Below are 22409 nucleotides of genomic sequence, written 5' to 3'. Positions count from 1 at the left end.
TTCATGGCTGGATCGGTCTATCAGGGTCTTTTCAGCCATTACTTTGAATTTATCAAGGTATCAAGTTGCTGTTTTTTCTATTTAAATGTTCCTTCTATTTTTCTGATGATGATGTCCTTCTCCAGTGACTCCTTTCTTGGTATGATGTCCAAAGTAGGAAATTTATAGCTTGCTGATCGTTGCTTCTAGGGACATGTCTCAATTGATTTGATCCAAAATTGATTATTTCTTCTTCTTGCCTTCCATCGCATTGATAAGAACCATATCTAGCACTACACTCCGAGGGTGATGACCCTTCTGTCTTATTTCTTTATTGTCCAGGTTTTGCTTCCATATGTTATCACATAAACTATTTACACATATTCCTTGCGCATCATTGTACAAAGTATGTTTCTTACATTAAACATCTTTAAATATAATAATTAATAGTTTCCTACATTTTATAAACTTTTCCAAAATTATTAACAAACAGATAATTGAACGCATAAATAAGAAACTAAAAAAAAAAAATAGGCCTCCTCCATATCCCCTCAAAGCCTCCTTTCCATCTCCAATATAAGAGTTCTTTCTACCATTTTTATAGAAGAAAAAATAATCTATTTGCTCTTAATTTAGGAAAAGTGCAATGAGAATTTTGTACCAAACACTTCATATGTCTTGATCTGAGTACCATGACTGGTAGTTATCAAAGCCTTGCAAAATGTACATGTGGCTAACACTTCAAAACTGAGGAACAATAAGTCATTTTAAGGTCAAAACATCATGTTAGGGTTGGTGGATAGCACTAAATAAAAATAAATAATAAAGTGGAATCGCAACCCGGAGTCCACCGTACAGAGATGTATAAATGCTGCTAGTGAACAATGGCGGAACTTAACAGTAAGCGATCACCTTAAACGTACTGTGTTAAACGCCACGCATTGTGAACAGTACCCTGCTCAGGTACTGCCCAGAATGGTACTGCTAAAAGTAAGCAAGGTACTAAATGCTGTTAAATATCACAGGTGAAATAGCACGTGATTAGAGCTCACTCTGCAAGTAAATTGTGCTAGCCGCACACATGTCATGAAGCAGATGCTGAGTCAAGGAAGAGAACACATGTGACGCTAGGTGCAAGACTCTGTCGCTTTCCCGGAGAAATACAGCCTGAGGGTTGGACTTGCTCTGTAACTCAACTGTCCTAACCGCACACATGAAGGAGACAGATGCTAAGACAAAGGAAAGTTACCCAGTCCTAACCCTACCTACCCACGTAAGTACTCTGAGAATAGAGCGACACACTCAAACGTGCAGACAGAGTGGTAGAGTATCCACTCACATAAACCACACATAAGTGATACCAACGCACCTGCAAGTGCCGCTGGGGGCCTTTTATACACTAGACTCTACCCAAAACACTGACGCCCAGTCGGCGAAGAGGTCGCCTGCGGACCAACCCGCAGCTGCCACCTCACCAGAGCAGCAAACGTCAGAACACCAATGAGCAGACACCACATCATGGACATGCTCAGTCGGGTGATCTCTGGACTTAGACTCCCAAGTGTCAGGCTGCAGCTGCATAACGCTGGTTACCATAGACTTAGCTAGAGAGCCAGCTGTAACCAAACGAATATCACGAGCCTGTGCAAGACGCTGGGGCCAACATCTGTGCTGAGCAGCATTAGCAGCAGCTGGGTCAGAATGGGAGAACCCAGCACGAGGCAGTGCTTGGGATCTATCTCGCACTGCGGGAGAATCCCAACACCTAACACAAGGTAGGCCGCTTTTGCTCAAGTCTGCAAAAGTGGTTGATTTTGGTCTAAAATGTACAGCAACTTTTAATGACTGAAACCCATTACAGAAAAAAATCCATTTTTCTTACTTTTTTGTTTTGTTTTAAATGACTCTAGTATTGATCTCGAGCCCTGTTAACTTGACAGATTAAGGATCTGTTAGAAGATTAACCTTATTCACGGCTGGATCGGTCTGTCAGGGTCTTTTCTGACATTACTTTAACTATATCAAGACATCGAGTTGCTGTTTTTTCTGTTTGAATGTTCCTTCTATTTTTCTGATGATGATTTCCTTCTGCAGTGATTCCTTGCTTGGTATGATGTGTACAAAGTAGGAAATATATAGCTTAGTGATCGTTGCTTCAATGGACATGTCTCACTTGATTTGATCCAAAATTGATTATTTGTTCTTCTTGCCATCAATAGCATTGATAAGAACCTTATCTAGCACTACATTTCGAAGGTGATGATCCTTCTATCTTGTTTCTTTATTGTCCAGGTTTTGCTTCCGTATGTTGTTATCACATAAACAACCAAACTATTTACACATATTCCTTGCGCATCATTGTACAAAGTATGTTTCTTACATTAAACATCTTTAAATGTAATAATTATCACAGTTTCCTACATTTTATAAACTTTTCCAAAATTATTAACAAACAGATAATTGCACTCATAAATAAGAAACTAAAAAAAAAAACATAGGCCTCCTCCATATCCCCTCAAAGCCTCCTTTCCATCTCCAATATAAGAGTTCTTTCTACCATTTTTATAGAATAAAAAATAATCTATTTGCTCTTAATTTAGGAAAAGTGCAATGAGAATTTTGTACCAAACACTTCATATGTCTTGATCTGAGTACCATGACTGGTAGTTATCAAAGCCTTGCAAAATGTTTATGTGGCTAACACTTCAAAACTGAGGAACAATAAGTCATTTTAAAAAACATTTTGTCAAAACATCATGTTAGGGTTGGCGGATAGCACTAAATAAAAATAAATAATAAAGTGGAATTGCAACCCGGAGTCCACCGTACAGAGATGTATAAATACTGCTAGTGAACAATGGCGGAACTTAACAGTAAGCGATCACCTTAAACGCACTGTGTTAAAAGCCATGCATTGAGAACAAAACTCCCAGTACCCAGCTCAGTTACTGCCTAGAATGGTACTGCTAAAAGTAAGCAAGGTACTAAATGCTGTTAAACTTCACTGGGAACAACAAGGTTTACCCGTACAGGCCTCCAGACAATGCACTATCAGGGTGCAGTGGACCCACATAATAAGGATGGCAACACAGGTGCAAAAAATACCATCAAAATAACCTGCTCACATCCTACCAATACATGGAGGGGGCGGTTATCTGGCATATAGATGCACAAGGAACTTGTGTTTGCAAAACCAAATGGGCCCAGCTGCACCCTGAAAAAAAGTGCAAAGAAAACACATTTAAAAAAATGTGGAGTATTAGCTGATATTTTGGCCAAAATACGTGAGCCCGTAACCTGTGTCAAAGATCTCCACGTTTACGGGTACCTAACACTAATATATACTAATAAAGCAAAGCACAGAAAGAGGAAAAAATCCTCCAATAATGATATTGATACACAGCAAGGGAACAACAAGGTTTACCCGTACAGGCCTCCAGACAATGCACTATCAGGGTGCAGTGGACCCACATAATAAGGATGGCAACACAGGTGCAAAAAATACCATCAAAATAACCTGTTCACATCCTACCAATACATGGAGGGGGCGGTTATCTGGCATACAGATGCACAAGGAACTTGTGTTTGCAAAACCAAATGGGCCCAGCTGCACCCTGAAAAAAAGTGCAAAGAAAACACATTTAAAAAATGTGGAGTATTAGCTGATATTTTGGCCAAAATACGTGAGCCCGTAACCTGCGTCAAAGATCTCCACGTTTACGGGTACCTAACACTAATATATACTAATAAAGCAAAGCACAGAAGGAGGAAAAAATCCTCCAATAATGATATTGATACACAGCAAGGGAACAACAAGGTTTACCCGTACAGGCCTCCAGACAATGCACTATCAGGGTGCAGTGGACCCACATAATAAGGATGGCAACACAGGTGCAAAAAATACCATCAAAATAACCTGCTCACATCCTACCAATACATGGAGGGGGTGGTTATTTGGCATATAGATGCACAAGGAACTTGTGTTTGCAAAACCAAATGGGCCCAGCTGCACCCTGAAAAAAAGTGCAAAGAAAACACATTTAAAAAAATGTGGAGTATTAGCTGATATTTTGGCCAAAATACGCGAGCCCGTAACCTGCGTCAAAGATCTCCACGTTTACGGGTACCTAACACTAATATATACTAATAAAGCAAAGCGTTTCATCCAAGCGAATTCCTCAGGGGACTAGCTTGTCCTAAAGTGCCACAGTGCTAAAGCTGGAGAGACATGACCTACTACTCTAAATGCTGTCTGCCAATTTTTATTAGTATATATTAGTGTTAGGTACCCGTAAACGTGGAGATCTTTGACGCAGGTTACGGGCTCACGTATTTTGGCCAAAATATCAGCTAATACTCCACATTTTTTTTAAATGTGTTTTCTTTGCACTTTTTTTCAGGGTGCAGCTGGGCCCATTTGGTTTTGCAAACACAAGTTCCTTGTGCATCTATATGCCAGATAACCGCCCCCTCCATGTATTGGTAGGATGTGAGCAGGTTATTTTGATGGTATTTTTTGCACCTGTGTTGCCATCCTTATTATGTGGGTCCACTGCACCCTGATAGTGCATTGTCTGGAGGCCTGTACGGGTAAACCTTGTTGTTCCCTTGCTGTGTATCAATATCATTATTGGAGGATTTTTTCCTCTTTCTGTGCTTTGCTTTATTAGTATATATTAGTGTTAGGTACCCGTAAACGTGGAGATCTTTGACGCAGGTTACGGGCTCACGTATTTTGGACAAAATATCAGCTAATACTCCACATTTTTTTAAATGTGTTTTCTTTGCACTTTTTTTCAGGGTGCAGCTGGGCCCATTTGGTTTTGCAAACACAAGTTCCTTGTGCATCTATATGCCAGATAACCGCCCCCTCCATGTATTGGTAGGATGTGAGCAGGTTATTTTGATGGTATTTTTTGCACCTGTGTTGCCATCCTTATTATGTGGGTCCACTGCACCCAGATAGTGCATTGTCTGGAGGCCTGTACGGGTAAACCTTGTTGTTCCCTTGCTGTGTATCAATTAAACTTCACTGGTGAAATAGCACGTGGGTAGAGCTCGCTCTTCAAGTAAATTGTGCTAGCCGCACACGTGTAATAAAGCAGATGCTGAGTCAAGGAAGAGAACACATGTGACGCCAGGTGCAAGACCCTGTTGCTTTCCCAGAGAAATACAGCCTGAGGGTTGGACTTGCTCTGTAACTCAACTGTCCTAACCGCACACATGAAGAAAAAAGACGCTAAGCCAAAGGAAAGTTACCCAGTCCTAACCCTACCTACCCACGTAAGTACTCTCAGAGAAAAGAGCGAAACACTCAAATGTGTAGACAGAGTGGTAGAGTATCCACTCATGTAAACCACACATAAGTGATACCAGCGCGCCCACTAGTGCCGCTGGGGGCCTTTTATACACTAGACTCTACCCAAAACACTCACGCCCAGTCGGTCAAGACGTCGACTGCGGACCAATCCGCAGCTGCCACCTCACCAGAGCAGCAAACGTCAGTCCACCAATGAGCAGATGCCACATCATGGACATGCTCAGTCGGGTGATCTCTGGACTTAGATTCCCAAGCGTCAGGCTGCAGCTGCATAACGTTGGTTACCATAGACTTAGCTAGAGAGCCAGCAGTAACCAAACGATTACCACGAGCCTGTGCAAGATGCAGGGGTCAACATCTGTGCTGAGCAGCATTAGCAGCAGCTGGGTCAGAATGGGAGACCCAGCACCAGGCAATGCTTGGGATATATCCCACTCTGCGGGAGAATCCCAACTCCTAAAACAAGGTAGGCCGCTTGTGCTCAAATCTGCAAAAGTGGTTGATTTTAGTCTAAAATGTACGGCAACTTTTAAGGTCTGAAACCCATTACAGAAATAAAACCATTTTTCGTACTTTTTTGTTTTGTTTCAAATGACTCTTGTATTGATCTCGAGCCCTGTTAACTTGACAGATTAAGGATCTGTTAGAAGATAAACCTTATTCATGGCTGGATCTGTCTATCAGGGTTTTTTCAGCCATTACTTTGAATATATCAAGGTATCAAGTTGCTGTTTTTTCTATTTAAATGTTCCTTCTATTTTTCAGATGATGATGTCCTTCTCCAGTGACTCCTTTCTTGGTATGATGTGTCCAAAGTAGGAAATTTATAGCTTGCTGATCGTTGCTTCTAGGGATATGTCTCAATTGATTTGATCCAAAATTGATTATTTCTTCTTTTTGCCTTCCATAGCATTGATAAGAACCTTATCTAGCACTACACTTCGAAGGTTATGATCCTTCTGTCTTGTTTCTTTATTGTCCAGGTTTTGCTTCCGTATGTTGTTATCACATAAACAACCAAACTATTTACACATATTCCTTGCGCATCATTGTACAAAGTATGTTTCTTACATTAAACATCTTTAAATGTAATAATTTTCACAGTTTCCTACATTTTATAAACTTTTCCAAAATTATTAACAAACAGATAATTGCACTCATAAATAAGAAAGTAAAAAAAAAACATAGGCCTCCTCCATATCCCCTCAAAGCCTCCTTTCCATCTCCAATATAAGAGTTCTTTCTACCATTTTTATAGAATAAAAAATAATCTATTTGCTCTTAATTTAGGAAAAGTGCAATGAGAATTTTATACCAAACACTTCATATGTCTTGATCTGAGTACCATGACTGGTAGTTATCAAAGCCTTGCAAAATGTATATGTGGATAACACTTCAAAACTGAGGAACAATAAGTCAATTTAAAAAACATTTTGTCAAAACATCATGTTAGGGTTGGCAGATAGCACTAAATAAAAATAAATAATAAAGTGGAATTGCAACCCGGAGTCCACCGTACAGAGATGTATAAATGCTGCTAGTGAACAATGGCGGAACATAACAGTAAGCGATCACCTTAAACGCATTGTGTTAAACGCCACGCATTGTGAACAGTACCCTGCTAAGGTACTGCCCAGAATGGCACTGCTAAAAGTAAGCAAGGTACTAAATGCTGTTAAATATCACAGGTGAAATAGCATGTGGGTAGAGCTCGCTCTGCAAGTAAATTGTGCTAGCCGCACACATGTCAGGTGCAAGACTCTGTCGCTTTCCCGGAGAAATACAGCCTGAGGGTTGGACTTGCTCTGTAACTCAACTGTCCTAACCGCACACATGAAGGAGACAGATGCTAAGCCAAAGGAAAGTTACCCAGTCCTAACCCTACCTACCCACGTAAGTACTCTCAGAGAAAAGAGCGAAACACTCAAATGTGTAGACAGAGTGGTAGAGTATCCACTCATGTAAACCACACATAAGTGATACCAGCACGCCCACTAGTGCCGTTGGGGGCCTTTTATACACTAGACTCTACCCAAAACACTCACGCCCAGTCGGTCAAGACGTCGACTGCGGACCAATCCGCAGCTGCCACCTCAGCAGAGCAGCAAACGTCAGTCCAACAATGAGCAGACGCCACATCGTGGACATGCTCAGTCGGGTGATCTCTGGACTTAGATTCCCAAGCGTCAGGCTGCAGCTGCATAACGCTGGTTACCATAGACTTAGCTAGAGAGCCAGAAGTAACCAAACGAATACCACGAGCCTGTGCAAGATGCAGGGGCCAACATCTGTGCTGAGCAGCATTAGCAGCAGCTGGGTCAGAATGGGAGACCCAGCACCAGGCAATGCTTGGGATTTATCCCGCTCTGCGGGAGAATCCCAACTCCTAACACAAGGTAGGCCGCTTTTGCTCAAATCTGCAAAAGTGGTTGATTTTAGTCTAAAATGTATGGCAACTTTTAAGGTCTGAAACCCATTACAGAAATAAAACCATATTTCTTACTTTTTTGTTTTGTTTCAGATGACTCTTGTATTGATCTCGAGCCCTGTTAACTTGACAGATTAAGGATCTGTTAGAAGATAAACCTTATTCATGGCTGGATCGGTCTATCAGGGTTTTTTCAGCCATTACTTTGAATATATCAAGGTATCAAGTTGCTGTTTTTAATATTTAAATGTTCCTTCTATTTTTCGGATGACGATGTCCTTCTCCAGTGACTCCTTCCTTGGTATGATGTGTCCAAAGTAGGCAATTTATAGCTTGCTGATCGTTGCTTCTAGGGATATGTCTCAATTGATTTGATCCAAAATTGATAATTTCTTCTTCTTGCCTTCCATAACATTGATAAGAACCTTATCTAGCACTACACTTCGAAGGTGATGATCCTTCTGTCTTGTTTCTTTATTGTCCAGGTTTTGCTTCCGTATGTTATCACATAAACAACCAAACTATTTACACATATTCCTTGCGCATCATTGTACAAAGTATGTTTCTTACATTAAACATCTTTAAATGTAATAATTATCACAGTTTCCTACATTTTATAAACTTTTCCAAAATTATTAACAAACAGATAATTGCACGCATAAATAAGAAACTAAAAAAAAACCATAGGCCTCCTCCATATCCCCTCAAAGCCTCCTTTCCATCTCCAATATAAGAGTTCTTTCTACCATTTTTATAGAAGAAAAAATAATCTATTTGCTCTTAATTTAGGAAAAGTGCAATGAGAATTTTATACCAAACACTTCATATGTCTTGATCTGAGTACCATGACTGGTAGTTATCAAAGCCTTGCAAAATGTATATGTGGCTAACACTTCAAAACTGAGGAACAATAAGTCATTTTAAAAAACATTTTGTCAAAACATCATGTTAGGGTTGGCGGATAGCACTAAATAAAAATAAATAATAAAGTGGAATCGCAACCCGGAGTCCACCGTACAGAGATGTATAAATGCTGCTAGTGAACAATGGCGGAACTTAACAGTAAGCGATCACCTTAAACGCACTGTGTTAAACGCCACGCATTGTGAACAGTACCCTGCTCAGGTACTGCCCAGAATGGTACTGCTAAAAGTAAGCAAGGTACTAAATGCTGTTAAATATCACAGGTGAAATAGCACGTGGGTAGAGCTCGCTGTGCAAGTAAATTGTGCTAGCCGCACACATGTCAAGAAGCAGATGCTGAGTCAAGGAAGAGAACACATGTGACGCTAGGTGCAAGACACTGTCGCTTTCCTGGAAAAATACAGCCTGAGGGTTGGCTTGCTCTGTAACTCAACTGTCCTAACCGCACACATGAAGGAGACAGATGCTAAGCCAAAGGAAAGTTACCCAGTCCTAACCCTACCTACCCACGTAAGTACTCTCAGAGAATAGAGCGACACACTCAAACGTGCAGACAGAGTGGTAGAGTATCCACTCACATAAACCACACATAAGTGATACCAACACACCTGCAAGTGCCGCTGGGGGCCTTTAATACACTAGACTCTAACCAAAACACTCACGCCCAGTCGGCCAAGAGGTCGCCTGCGGACCAACCCGCAGCTGCCACCTCACCAGAGCAGCAAACGTCAGAACACCAATGAGCAGATGCCACATCATGGACATGCTCAGTCGGGTGATCTCTGGACTTAGACTCCCAAGTGTCAGGCTGCAGTTGTATAACGCTGGTTACCATAGACTTAGCTAGAGAGCCAGCTGTAACCAAACGAATACCACGAGCCTGTGCAAGATGCTGAGGCCAACATCTGTGCTGAGCAGCATTAGCAGCAGCTGGGTCAGAATGGGAGAACCCAGCACCAGGCAGTGCTCGGGATCTATCTCGCACTGCGGGAGAATCCCAACACCTAACACAAGGTAGGCTGCTTTTGCTCAAATCTGCAAAAGTGGTTGATTTTAGTCTAAAATGTACAGCAACTTTTAAGGTCTGAAACCCATTACAGAAAAAAATCCATTTTTTTTACTTTTTTGTTTTGTTTTAAATGACTCTAGTATTGATCTCGAGCCCTGTTAAATTGACAGATTAAGGATCTGTTAGAAGATTAACCTCATTCACGGCTGGATCGGTCTGTCAGGGTCTTTTCTGACATTACTTTAACTATATCAAGACATCGAGTTGCTGTTTTTTCTGTTTGAATGTTCCTTCTATTTTTCTGATGATGATTTCCTTCTCCAGTGATTCCTTTCTTGGTATGATGTGTCCAAAGTAGGAAATATATAGGTTAGTGATCGTTGCTTCAAGGGACATTTCTCACTTGATTTGATCCAAAATTGATTATTTGTTCTTCTTGCCATCAATAGCATTGATAAGAACCTTATCTAGCACTACATTTCGAAGGTGATGATCCTTCTATCTTGTTTCTTTATTGTCCAGGTTTTGCATCCGTATGTTATCACAGAAACAACCAAACTATTTACACATATTCCTTACGCATCATTGTACAAAGTATGTTTCTTACATTAAACATCCTTAAACTTAACAATTATCAGTTTCCTATCAACTTTTCCAAAATTATTCACAAACAGATCATTGCACGCACAAATAAGAAACTCGGAAAAAAAACATAGGCCTCCTCCATATCCTCTCAAAGCCTTGTTTCCATCGCCAATAAAGATGTGTTTTCTACCATTTTAGTAGAAAAAAAGCGCAGGAATTTGCTCATAAGCTAGGAAAAGTAGAATAAGAATGGACACAGCTCCGCAATGTCTATTTCAGAGATCTGCCTAACAAATATATCTTCAAAAAGCAACTTTTTAGCTCACTTTGAATTAAAAGGTCAGAGAAACGCATATTGCAAATTACAAGGTAATTGGATCTTACACACATTTACAGACTTGGATGATTTTAGTCTATTGTGTAAAGGAGCCTCATGTAAAAAGCATATGATAGATCACAAAAACATATCATATTTTCACACATTCCACAACTTAAAAATTAACAACTTTGACAGTTTCAGTAATTTTAGCTACTTTTCCAAAATTATCAGAAAACAGATAATTGCACACCTAAAAATAAAATTAAAAAACATAGGCCTCCTCCATATCCCCTCAAAGCCTCCTTTCCATCTCCAATATAAGTGTTGTTTCTACCATTTTTATAGAAGAAAAAATAATCTATTTGCTCATAATTTAGGAAAAGTGCAAGGAGAATTTTGTACCAAACACTTCGTATGTCTTGATCTGGGTACCATGACTGGTAGTTATCAAAGCCTTGCAACATGTACATGTGGCTAACAGTTCAAAACTGAGGAACAATAAGATATTTTAAGGTCAAAACATCATGTTAGGGTTGGCGGATTGCACAAAATAAAAATAAATAATAAAGTGCAATCGCAACCCGTGGTCCACCGTAAAGAGATGTATAAATGCTGCTAGTGAACAATGGCGGAGCTTAACAGTAAGCGATCACCTTAAACGCACTGTGTTAAAAGCAATGCATTGTGAACAAAACTCCCACTACCCAGCTCAGTTACTGCCTAGAATGGTACTGCTAAAAGTAAGCAAGGTTCTAAATGCTGTTAAACGTCACTGGGGAAATAGCACGTGGGTAGAGCTCGCTCTTCAAGTAAATTGTGCTAGCCGCACACGTGTAATAAAGCAGATGCTGAGTCAAGGAAGAGAACACATGTGACGCCAGGTGCAAGACCCTGTCGCTTTCCCAGAGAAATACAGCCTGAGGGTTGGACTTGCTCTGTAACTCAACTGTCCTAACCACACACATGAAGAAGAAAGACACTTTGCCAAAGGAAAGTTACCCAGTCCTAACCCTACCTACCCACGTAAGTACTCTCAGAGAAAAGAGCAAAACACTCAAATGTGTAGACAGAGTGGTAGAGTATCCACTCATGTAAACCACACATAAGTGATACCAGCGCGCCTACTAGTGCCGCTGGGGACCTTTTATACACTAGACTCTACCCAAAACACTCACGCCCAGTCGGTCAAGACGTCGACTGCGGACCAATCCGCAGCTGCCACCTCAGCAGAGCAGCAAACGTCAGTCCACCAATGAGCAGACGCCACATCGTGGACATACTCAGTCGGGTGATCTCTGGACTTAGATTCCCAAGCGTCAGGCTGCAGCTGCATAACGCTGGTTACCATAGACTTAGCTAGAGAGCCAGCAGTAACCAAACGAATACCACAAGCCTGTGCAAGATGCAGGGGCCAACATCTGTGCTGAGCAGCATTAGCAGAAGCTGGGTCAGAATGGGAGACCCAGCACCAGGCATTGCTTGGGATATATACCGCTCTACGGGAGAATCCCATCTCCTAACACAAGGTAGGCCGCTTTTGATCAAATCTGCAAAAGTGGTTGATTTTAATCTAAAATGTACGGCAACTTTTAAGGTCTGAAACCCATTACAGAAATAAAACCATTTTTCTTACTTTTTTGTTTTGTTTCAAATGACTCTTGTATTGATCTCGAGCCCTGTTAACTTGACACATTAAGGATCTGTTAGAAGATAAACCTTATTCATGTCTGGATCGGTCTATCAGGGTTTTTTCAGCCATTACTTTGAATATATCAAGGTATCAAGTTGTTGTTTTTTCTATTTAAATGTTCCTTCTATTTTTCGGATGATGATGTCCTTCTCCAGTGACTCCTTTCTTGGTATGTTGTGTCCAAAGTAGGAAATTTATAGCTTGCTGATCGTTGCTTGTAGGGACATGTCTCAATTGATTTGATCCAAAATTGATTATTTCTTCTTCTTGCCTTCCATAGCATTGATAAGAACCTTATCTAGCACTACACTTCGAAGGTGATGATCCTTCTGTCTTGTTTCTTTATTGTCCAGGTTTTGCTTCCGTATGTTATCACATAAACAACCAAACTATTTACACATATTCCTTGCGCATCATTGTACAAAGTATGTTTCTTACATTAAACATCTTTAAATGTAATAATTATCACAGTTTCCTACATTTTATAAACTTTTCCAAAATTATTAACAAACAGATAATTGAACGCATAAATAAGAAACTAAAAAAAAACATAGGCCTCCTCCATATCCCCTCAAAGCCTCCTTTCCATCTCCAATATAAGAGTTCTTTCTACCATTTTTATAGAAGAAAAAATAATCTATTTGCTCTTAATTTAGGAAAAGTGCAATGAGAATTTTGTACCAAACACTTCATATGTCTTGATCTGAGTACCATGACTGGTAGTTATCAAAGCCTTGCAAAATGTATATGTGGCTAACACTTCAAAACTGAGGAACAATAAGTCATTTTAAAAAACATTTTGTCAAAACATCATGTTAGGGTTGGCGGATAGCACTAAATAAAAATAAATAATAAAGTGGAATCGCAACCCGGAGTCCACCGTACAGAGATGTATAAATGCTGCTAGTGAACAATGGCGGAGCTTAACAGTAAGCGATCACCTTAAACGCACTGTGTTAAAAGCCATGCATCGTGAACAAAACTCCCAGTGCCCTGCTCAGGTACTGCCCAGAATGGTACTGCTAAAAGTAAGCAAGGTACTAAATGCCGTTAAATATCACAGGTGAAATAGCACGTGGGTAGAGCTCGCTGTGCAAGTAAATTGTGCTAGCCGCACACATGTCAAGAAGGAGATGCTGAGTCAAGGAAGAGAACACATGTGACGCTAGGTGCAAGACACTGTCGCTTTCCCGGAGAAATACAGCCTGAGGGTTGGACTTGCTCTGTAACTCAACTGTCCTAACCGCACACATGAAGGAGACAGATGCTAAGCCAAAGGAAAGTTACCCAGTCCTAACCCTACCTACCCATGTAAGTACTCTCAGAGAATAGAGCGACACACTCAAACGTGCAGACAGAGTGGTAGAGTATCCACTCACATAAACCACACATAAGTGATACCAACGCACCTGCAAGTGCCGCTGGGGGCCTTTAATACACTAGACTCTACCCAAAACACTCACGCCCAGTCGGCCAAGAGGTCGCCTGCGGACCAACCCGCAGCTGCCACCTCACCATAGCAGCAAATGTCAGAACACCAATGAGCAGACGCCACATCATGGACATGCTCAGTCGGGTGATCTCTGGACTTAGATTCCCAAGTGTCAGTCTGCAGCTGCATAACGCTGGTTACTATAGACTTAGCTAGAGAGCCAGCAGTAACCAAACGAATACCACGAGCCTGTGCAAGATGCAGGGGCCAACATCTGTGCTGAGCAGCATTAGCAGCAGCTGGGTCAGAATGGGAGACCCAGCACCAGGCAATGCTTGGGATTTATCCCGCTCTGCGGGAGAATCCCAACTCCTAACACAAGGTAGGCCGCTTTTGCTTACATCTGCAGTCTAAAATGTACGGCAACTTTTAAGGTCTGAAACCCATTACAGAAATAAATCCATTTTTCTTACTTTTTTGTTTTGTTTCAAATGACTCTTGTATTGATCTCGAGCCCTGTTAACTTGACAGATTAAGGATCTGTTAGAAGATTAACCTTATTCATGGCTGGATCGGTCTATCAGGGTCTTTTCAGCCATTACTTTGAATTTATCAAGGTATCAAGTTGCTGTTTTTTCTATTTAAATGTTCCTTCTATTTTTCTGATGATGATGTCCTTCTCCAGTGACTCCTTTCTTGGTATGATGTGTCCAAAGTAGGAAATTTATAGCTTGCTGATCGTTGCTTCAAGGGACATGTCTCAATTGATTTGATCCAAAATTGATTATTTCTTCTTCTTGCCTTCCATCGCATTGATAAGAACCTTATCTAGCACTACACTTCGAGGGTGATGATCCTTCTGTCTTGTTTCTTTATTGTCCAGGTTTTGCTTAAATATGTTATCACATAAACAACCAAACTATATACACATATTCCTTGCGCATCATTGTACAAAGTATGTTTCTTACATTAAACATCTTTAAATATAATAATTAATACAGTTTCCTACATTTTATAAACTTTTCCAAAATTATTAACAAACAGATAATTGCATGCATAAATAAGAAACTAAAAAAACATATGCCTCCTCCATATCACCTCAAAGCCTCCTTTCCATCTCCAATATAAGAGTTCTTTCTACCATTTTTATAGAAGAAAAAATAATCTATTTGCTCTTAATTTAGGAAAAGAACAATGATAATTTTGCACCAAACACTTCATATGTATTGATCTGAGTACCATGACTGGTAGTTATCAAAGCCTTGCAAAATGTACATGTGGCTAACACTTCAAAACTGAGGAACAATAAGTCATTTTAAGGTCAAAACATCATGTTAGGGTTGGTGGATAGCACTAAATAAAAATTAATAAAGTGGAATCGCAACCCGGAGTCCACCGTACAGAGATGTATAAATGCTGCTAGTGAACAATGGCGGAACTTAACAGTAAGCGATCACCTTAAACGCACTGTGTTAAACGCCACGCATTGTGAACAGTACCCTGCTCAGGTACTGCCCAGAATGGTACTGCTAATAGTAAGCAAGGTACTAAATGCTGTTAAATATCACAGGTGAAATAGCACGTGGGTAGAGCTCGCTCTGCAAGTAAATTGTGCTAGCCGCACACATGTCATGAAGCAGATGCTGAGTCAAGGAAGAGAACACATGTGACGCTAGGTGCAAGACACTGTCGCTTTCCCGGAGAAATGCAGCCTGAGGGTTGGACTTGCTCTGTAACTCAACTGTCCTAACCGCACACATGAAGGAGACAGATGCTAAGACAAAGGATAGTTACACAGTCCTAACCCTACCTACCCACGTAAGTACTCTCAGAGAATAGAGCGACACACTCAAACGTGCAGACAGAGTGGTAGAGTATCCACTCACATAAACCACACATAAGTGATACCAACGCACCTGCAAGTGCCGCTGGGGGCCTTTTATACACTAGACTCTACCCAAAACACTGACGCCCAGTTGGCGAAGAGGTCGCCTGCGGACCAACCTGCAGCTGCCACCTCACCAGAGCAGCAAACGTCAGAACACCAATGAGCAGACACCACATCATGGACATGCTCAGTCGGGTGATCTCTGGACTTAGACTCCCAAGTGTCAGGCTGCAGCTGCATAACGCTGGTTACCATAGACTTAGCTAGAGAGCCAGCTGTAACCAAACGAATACCACGAGCCTGTGCAAGACTCTGGGGCCAACATCTGTGCTGAGCAGCATTAGCAGCAGCTGGGTCAGAATGGGAGAACCTAGCACGAGGCAGTGCTTGGGATCTATCTCGCACTGCGGGAGAATCCCAACACCTAACACAAGGTAGGCCGCTTTTGCTCAAATCTGCAAAAGTGGTTGATTTTAGTCTAAAATGTACAGCAACTTTTAAGGTCTGAAACCCATTACAGAAAAAAATCCATTTTTCTTACTTTTTTGTTTTGTTTTAAATGACTCTAGTATTGATCTCGAGCCCTGTTAACTTGACAGATTAAGGATCTGTTAGAAGATTAACCTTATTCACGGCTGGATCGGTCTGTCAGGGTCTTTTCTGACATTACTTTAACTATATCAAGACATCGAGTTGCTGTTTTTTCTGTTTGAATGTTCCTTCTATTTTTCTGATGATGATTTCCTTCTGCAGTGATTCCTTTCTTGGTATGATGTGTACAAAGTAGGAAATATATAGCTTAGTGATCGTTGTTTCAATGGACATGTCTCACTTGATTTGATCCAAAATTGATTATTTGTTCTTCTTGCCATCAATAGCATTGATAAGAACCTTATCTAGCACTTCATTTCGAAGGTGATGATCCTTCTATTTTGTTTCTTTATTGTCCAGGTTTTGCATCCGTATGTTATCACAGAAACAACCAAACTATTTACACATATTCCTTACGCATCATTGCAAAAAGTATGTTTCTTACATTAAACATCCTTAAACTTAACAATTATCACAGTTTCCTATCAACTTTTCCAAAATTATTCACAAACAGATGATTGCACGCACAAATAAGAAACTCGGAAAAAAAATAGGCCTCCTCCATATCCTCTCAAAGCCTTGTTTCCATCGCCAATAAAGGTGTGTTTTCTACCATTTTAGTAGAAAAAAAGCTCAGCAATTTGCTCATAATCTAGGAAAAGTAGAATAAGAATGGACACAGCTCCGCAATGTCTATTTCAGAGATCTGCCTAACAAATATATCTTCAAAAAGCAACTGTTTAGCTCACTTTGAATTAAAAGATCAGAGAAACGTATATTGCAAATTACAAGGTAATTGGATCTTACACACATTTACAGACTTGGATGATTTTAGTCCATTGTGTAAAGGAGCCTCATTTAAAAAGCATATGATAGATCACAAAAACATATGTTCACACATTCCACAACTTAAAAATTAACAACTTTGACAGTTTCATTAATTTTAGCTACTTTTCCAAAATTATCAGAAAACAGATAATTGCACACCTAAAAATAAAATTAAAAAACATAGGCCTCCTCCATATCCCCTCAAAGCCTCCTTTCCATCTCCAATATGTGTTCTTTCTACCATTTTTATAGAAGAAAAAATAATCTATTTGCTCAAAATTTAGGAAAAGTGCAAGGAGAATTTTGTACCAAACACTTCGTATGTCTTGATCTGGGTACCATGACTGGTAGTTATCAAAGCCTTTCAACATGTACATGTGGCTAACATTTCAAAACTGAGGAACAATAAGATATTTTAAGGTCAAAACATCATGTTAGGGTTGGCGGATTGCACAAAATAAAAATAAATAATAAAGTGCAATCGCAAACCGTGGTCCACCGTAAAGAGATGTATAAATGCTGCTAGTGAACAATGGCGGAGCTTAACAGTAAGCGATCACCTTAAACGCACTGTTAAAAGCCATGCATTGTGAACAAAACTCACAGTACCCAGCTCAGTTACTGCCTAGAATGGTACTGCAAAAAGTAAGCAAGGTACTAAATGCTGTTAAATGTCACTGGGGAAATAGCACGTGGGTAGAGCTCGCTCTTCAAGTAAATTGTGCTAGCTGCACACGTGTAATAAAGCAGATGCTGAGTTAAGCAAGAGAACACATGTGATGCCAGGTGCAAGACCCTGTCACTTTCCCAGAGAAATACAGCCTGAGGGTTGGACTTGCTCTGTAATTCAACTGTCCTAACCGCACACATGAAGAAAGACGCTAAGCCAAAGGAAAGTTACCCAGTCCTAACCCTACCTACCCACGTAAGTACTCTCAGAGAAAAGAGCGAAACACTCAAATGTGTAGACAGAGTGGTAGAGTATCCACTGATGTAAACCACACATAAGTGATACCAGCGCGCCCACTAGTGCCGCTGGGGGCCTTTTATACACTAGACTCTACCCAAAACACTCATGCCCAGTCGGTCAAGACGTCGACTGCGGACCAATCCGCAGCTGCCACCTCACCAGAGCAGCAAACGTCAGTCCACCAATGAGCAGACGCCACATCATGGACATGCTCAGTCGGGTGATCTCTGGACTTAGATTCCCAAGCGTCAGGCTGCAGCTGCATAACGCTGGTTACCATAGACTTAGCTAGAGAGCCAGCAGTAACCAAACGAATACCACGAGCCTGTGCAAGATGCATGGGCCAACATCTGTGCTGAGCAGCATTAGCAGCTGCTGGGTCAGAATGGGAGACCCAGCACCAGGCAGTGCTTGGGATTTATCCCGCTCTGCGGGAGAATCCCAACTCCTAACACAAGGTAGGCCGCTTTTGCTCAAATCTGAAAAAGTGGTTGATTTTAGTCTAAAATGTACGGCAACTTTTAAGGTCTGAAACCCATTACAGAAATAAATCCATTTTTCTTACTTTTTTGTTTTGTTTCAAATGACTCTTGTATTGATCTCGAGCCCTGTTAACTTGACAGATTAAGGATCTGTTAGAAGATAAACCTTATTCATGGTTGGATCGGTCTATCAGGGTTTTTTCAGCCATTACTTTGAATATATCAAGGTATCAAGTTGCTGTTTTTTCTATTTAACAACCAAACTATTTACACATATTCCTTGCGCATCATTGTACAAAGTATGTTTCTTACATTAAATGTCTTTAAATGTAATAATTATCACAGTTTCCTACATTTTATAAACTTTTTCAAAATTATTAACAAACAGATAATTTTGTTGGCGGATTGCACAAAATAAATATAAATAATAAAGTGCAATCGCAACCCGTGGTCCACCGTAAAGAGATGTATAAATGCTGCTAGTGAACAATGGCGGAGCTTAACAGTAAGCGATCACCTTAAACGCACTGTGTTAAAAGCCATGCATTGTGAACAAAACTCACAGTACCCAGCTCATGTACTGCCCAGAATGGTACTGCTAAAAGTAAGCAAGGTACTAAATGCTGTTAAACATCACAAGGGAAATAGCACATGAGTAGAACTCGCTCTGCAAGTAAATTGTGCTAGCCGCACACCACTAATAAACCAGATGCTGAGTCAAGGAAGAGAACACATGTGCCACAAGGTTCAAGACTCTGTCACCTTCCTGGAGAAATACAGCCTGAGGGTTGGACTTGCTCTGTAACTCAACTGTCCTAACCGCACACATGAAGGAGACAGATGCTAAGCCAAAGGAAAGTTACCCTGTACTAACCCTACCTACCCACGTAAGTACTCTCAGAGAATAGAGCGACACACTCAAACGTGCAGACAGAGTGGTAGAGTATCCACTCACATAAACCACACATAAGTGATACCAATGCACCTGCAAGTGCCGCTGGGGGCCTTTTATACACTAGACTCTACCCAAAACACTCACGCCCAGTCGGCCAAGAGGTCGCCTGCGGACCAACCCGCAGCTGCCACCTCACCAGAGCAGCAAACATTAGAACACCAATGAGCAGACGCCACATTATGGACATGCTCAGTTGGGTGATCTCTGGACTTAGACTCCCAACTGTCAGGCTGCAGCTGCATAACGCTGGTTACCTTAGACTTAGCTAGAGAGCCAGCTGTAACCAAACGAATACCACGAGCCTGTGCAAGATGCAGGGGCCAACATCTGTGCTGAGCAGCATTAGCAGCAGCTGGGTCAGAATGGGAGAACCCAGCACGAGGCAGTGCTTGGGATCTATCTCGCACTGCGGGAGAATCCCAACACCTAACACAAGGTAGGCCGCTTTTGCTCAAATCTGCAAAAGTGGTTGATTTTAGTCTAAAATGTACAGCAACTTTTAAGGTCTGAAACCCATTACAGAAAAAAATCCATTTTTCTTACTTTTTTGTTTTGTTTTAAATGACTCTAGTATTGATCTCGAGCCCTGTTAACTTGACAGATTAAGGATCTGTTAGAAGATTAACCTCATTCACGGCTGGATCGGTCTGTCAGGGTCTTTTCTGACATTACTTTAACTATATCAAGACATCGAGTTGCTGTTTTTTCTGTTTGAATGTTCCTTCTATTTTTCTGATGATGATTTCCTTCTGCAGTGATTCCTTTCTTGGTATGATGTGTCCAAAGTAGGAAATATATAGGTTAGTGATCGTTGCTTCAAGGGACATTTCTCACTTGATTTGATCCAAAATTGATTATTTGTTCTTCTTGCCATCAATACCATTGATAAGAACCTTAACTAGCACTACATTTCGAAGGTGATGATCCTTCTATCTTGTTTCTTTATTGTCCAGGTTTTGCATCCGTATGTTATCACAGAAACAACCAAACTATTTACACATATTCCTTACGTATCATTGTACAAAGTGTTTCTTACATTAAACATCCTTAAACTTAACAATTATCAGTTTCCTATCAACTTTTCCAAAATTATTCACAAACAGATCATTGCACGCACAAATAAGAAACTCGGAAAAAAAACATAGGCCTCCTCCATATCCTCTCAAAGCCTTGTTTCCATCGCCAATAAAGATGTGTTTTCTACCATTTTAGTAGAAAAAAAGCGCAGGAATTTGCTCATAAGCTAGGAAAAGTAGAATAAGAATGGACACAGCTCCGCAATGTCTATTTCAGAGATCTGCCTAACAAATATATCTTCAAAAAGCAACTTTTTAGCTCACTTTGAATTAAAAGGTCAGAGAAACGCATATTGCAAATTACAAGGTAATTGGATCTTACACACATTTACAGACTTGGATGATTTTAGTCTATTGTGTAAAGGAGCCTCATGTAAAAAGCATATGATAGATCACAAAAACATATCATATTTTCACACATTCCACAACTTAAAAATTAACAACTTTGACAGTTTCATTAATTTTAGCTACTTTTCCAAAATTATCAGAAAACAGATAATTGCACACCTAAAAATAAAATTAAAAAACATAGGCCTCCTCCATATCCCCTCAAAGCCTCCTTTCCATCTCCAATATAAGTGTTGTTTCTACCATTTTTATAGAAGAAAAAATAATCTATTTGCTCATAATTTAGGAAAAGTGCAAGGAGAATTTTGTACCAAACACTTCGTATGTCTTGATCTGGGTACCATGACTGGTAGTTATCAAAGCCTTGCAACATGTACATGTGGCTAACAGTTCAAAACTGAGGAACAATAAGATATTTTAAGGTCAAAACATCATGTTAGGGTTGGCGGATTGCACAAAATAAAAATAAATAATAAAGTGCAATCGCAACCCGTGGTCCACCGTAAAGAGATGTATAAATGCTGCTAGTGAACAATGGCGGAGCTTAACAGTAAGCGATCACCTTAAACGCACTGTGTTAAAAGCAATGCATTGTGAACAAAACTCCCACTACCCAGCTCAGTTACTGCCTAGAATGGTACTGCTAAAAGTAAGCAAGGTACTAAATGCTGTTAAACGTCACTGGGGAAATAGCACGTGGGTAGAGCTCGCTCTTCAAGTAAATTGTGCTAGCCGCACACGTGTAATAAAGCAGATGCTGAGTCAAGGAAGAGAACACATGTGACGCCAGGTGCAAGACCCTGTCGCTTTCCCAGAGAAATACAGCCTGAGGGTTGGACTTGCTCTGTAACTCAACTGTCCTAACTGCACACATGAAGAAGAAAGACACTTTGCCAAAGGAAAGTTACCCAGTCCTAACCCTACCTACCCACGTAAGTACTCTCAGAGAAAAGAGCGAAACACTCAAATGTGTAGACAGAGTGGTAGAGTATCCACTCATGTAAACCACACATAAGTGATACCAGCGCGCCCACTAGTGCCGCTGGGGACCTTTTATACACTAGACTCTACCCAAAACACTCACGCCCAGTTGGACAAGACGTCGACTGCGGACCAATCCGCAGCTGCCACCTCACCAGAGCAGCAAACGTCAGTCCACCAATGAGCAGACGCCACATCATGGACATGCTCAGTCGGGTGATCTCTGGACTTAGATTCCCAAGCGTCAGGCTGCAGCTGCATAACGCTGGTTACCATAGACTTAGCTAGAGAGCCAGCAGTAACCAAACGAATACCACAAGCCTGTGCAAGATGCAGGGGCCAACATCTGTGCTGAGCAGCATTAGCAGCAGCTGGGTCAGAATGGGAGACCCAGCACCAGGCATTGCTTGGGATATATCCCGCTCTACGGGAGAATCCCATCTCCTAACACAAGGTAGTCCGCTTTTGCTCAAATCTGCAAAAGTGGTTGATTTTAATCTAAAATATACGGCAACTTTTAAGGTCTGAAACCCATTACAGAAATAAAACCATTTTTCTTACTTTTTTGTTTTGTTTCAAATGACTCTTGTATTGATCTCGAGCC

Source organism: Dendrobates tinctorius, unplaced genomic scaffold, assembly GCF_039654945.1.
Source record: "Dendrobates tinctorius isolate UK_male_01 unplaced genomic scaffold, ASM3965494v1 ptg000058l, whole genome shotgun sequence".
Classification (NCBI taxonomy): domain Eukaryota; kingdom Metazoa; phylum Chordata; class Amphibia; order Anura; family Dendrobatidae; genus Dendrobates; species Dendrobates tinctorius.
Note: the sequence above shows the minus strand (reverse complement) of the source record.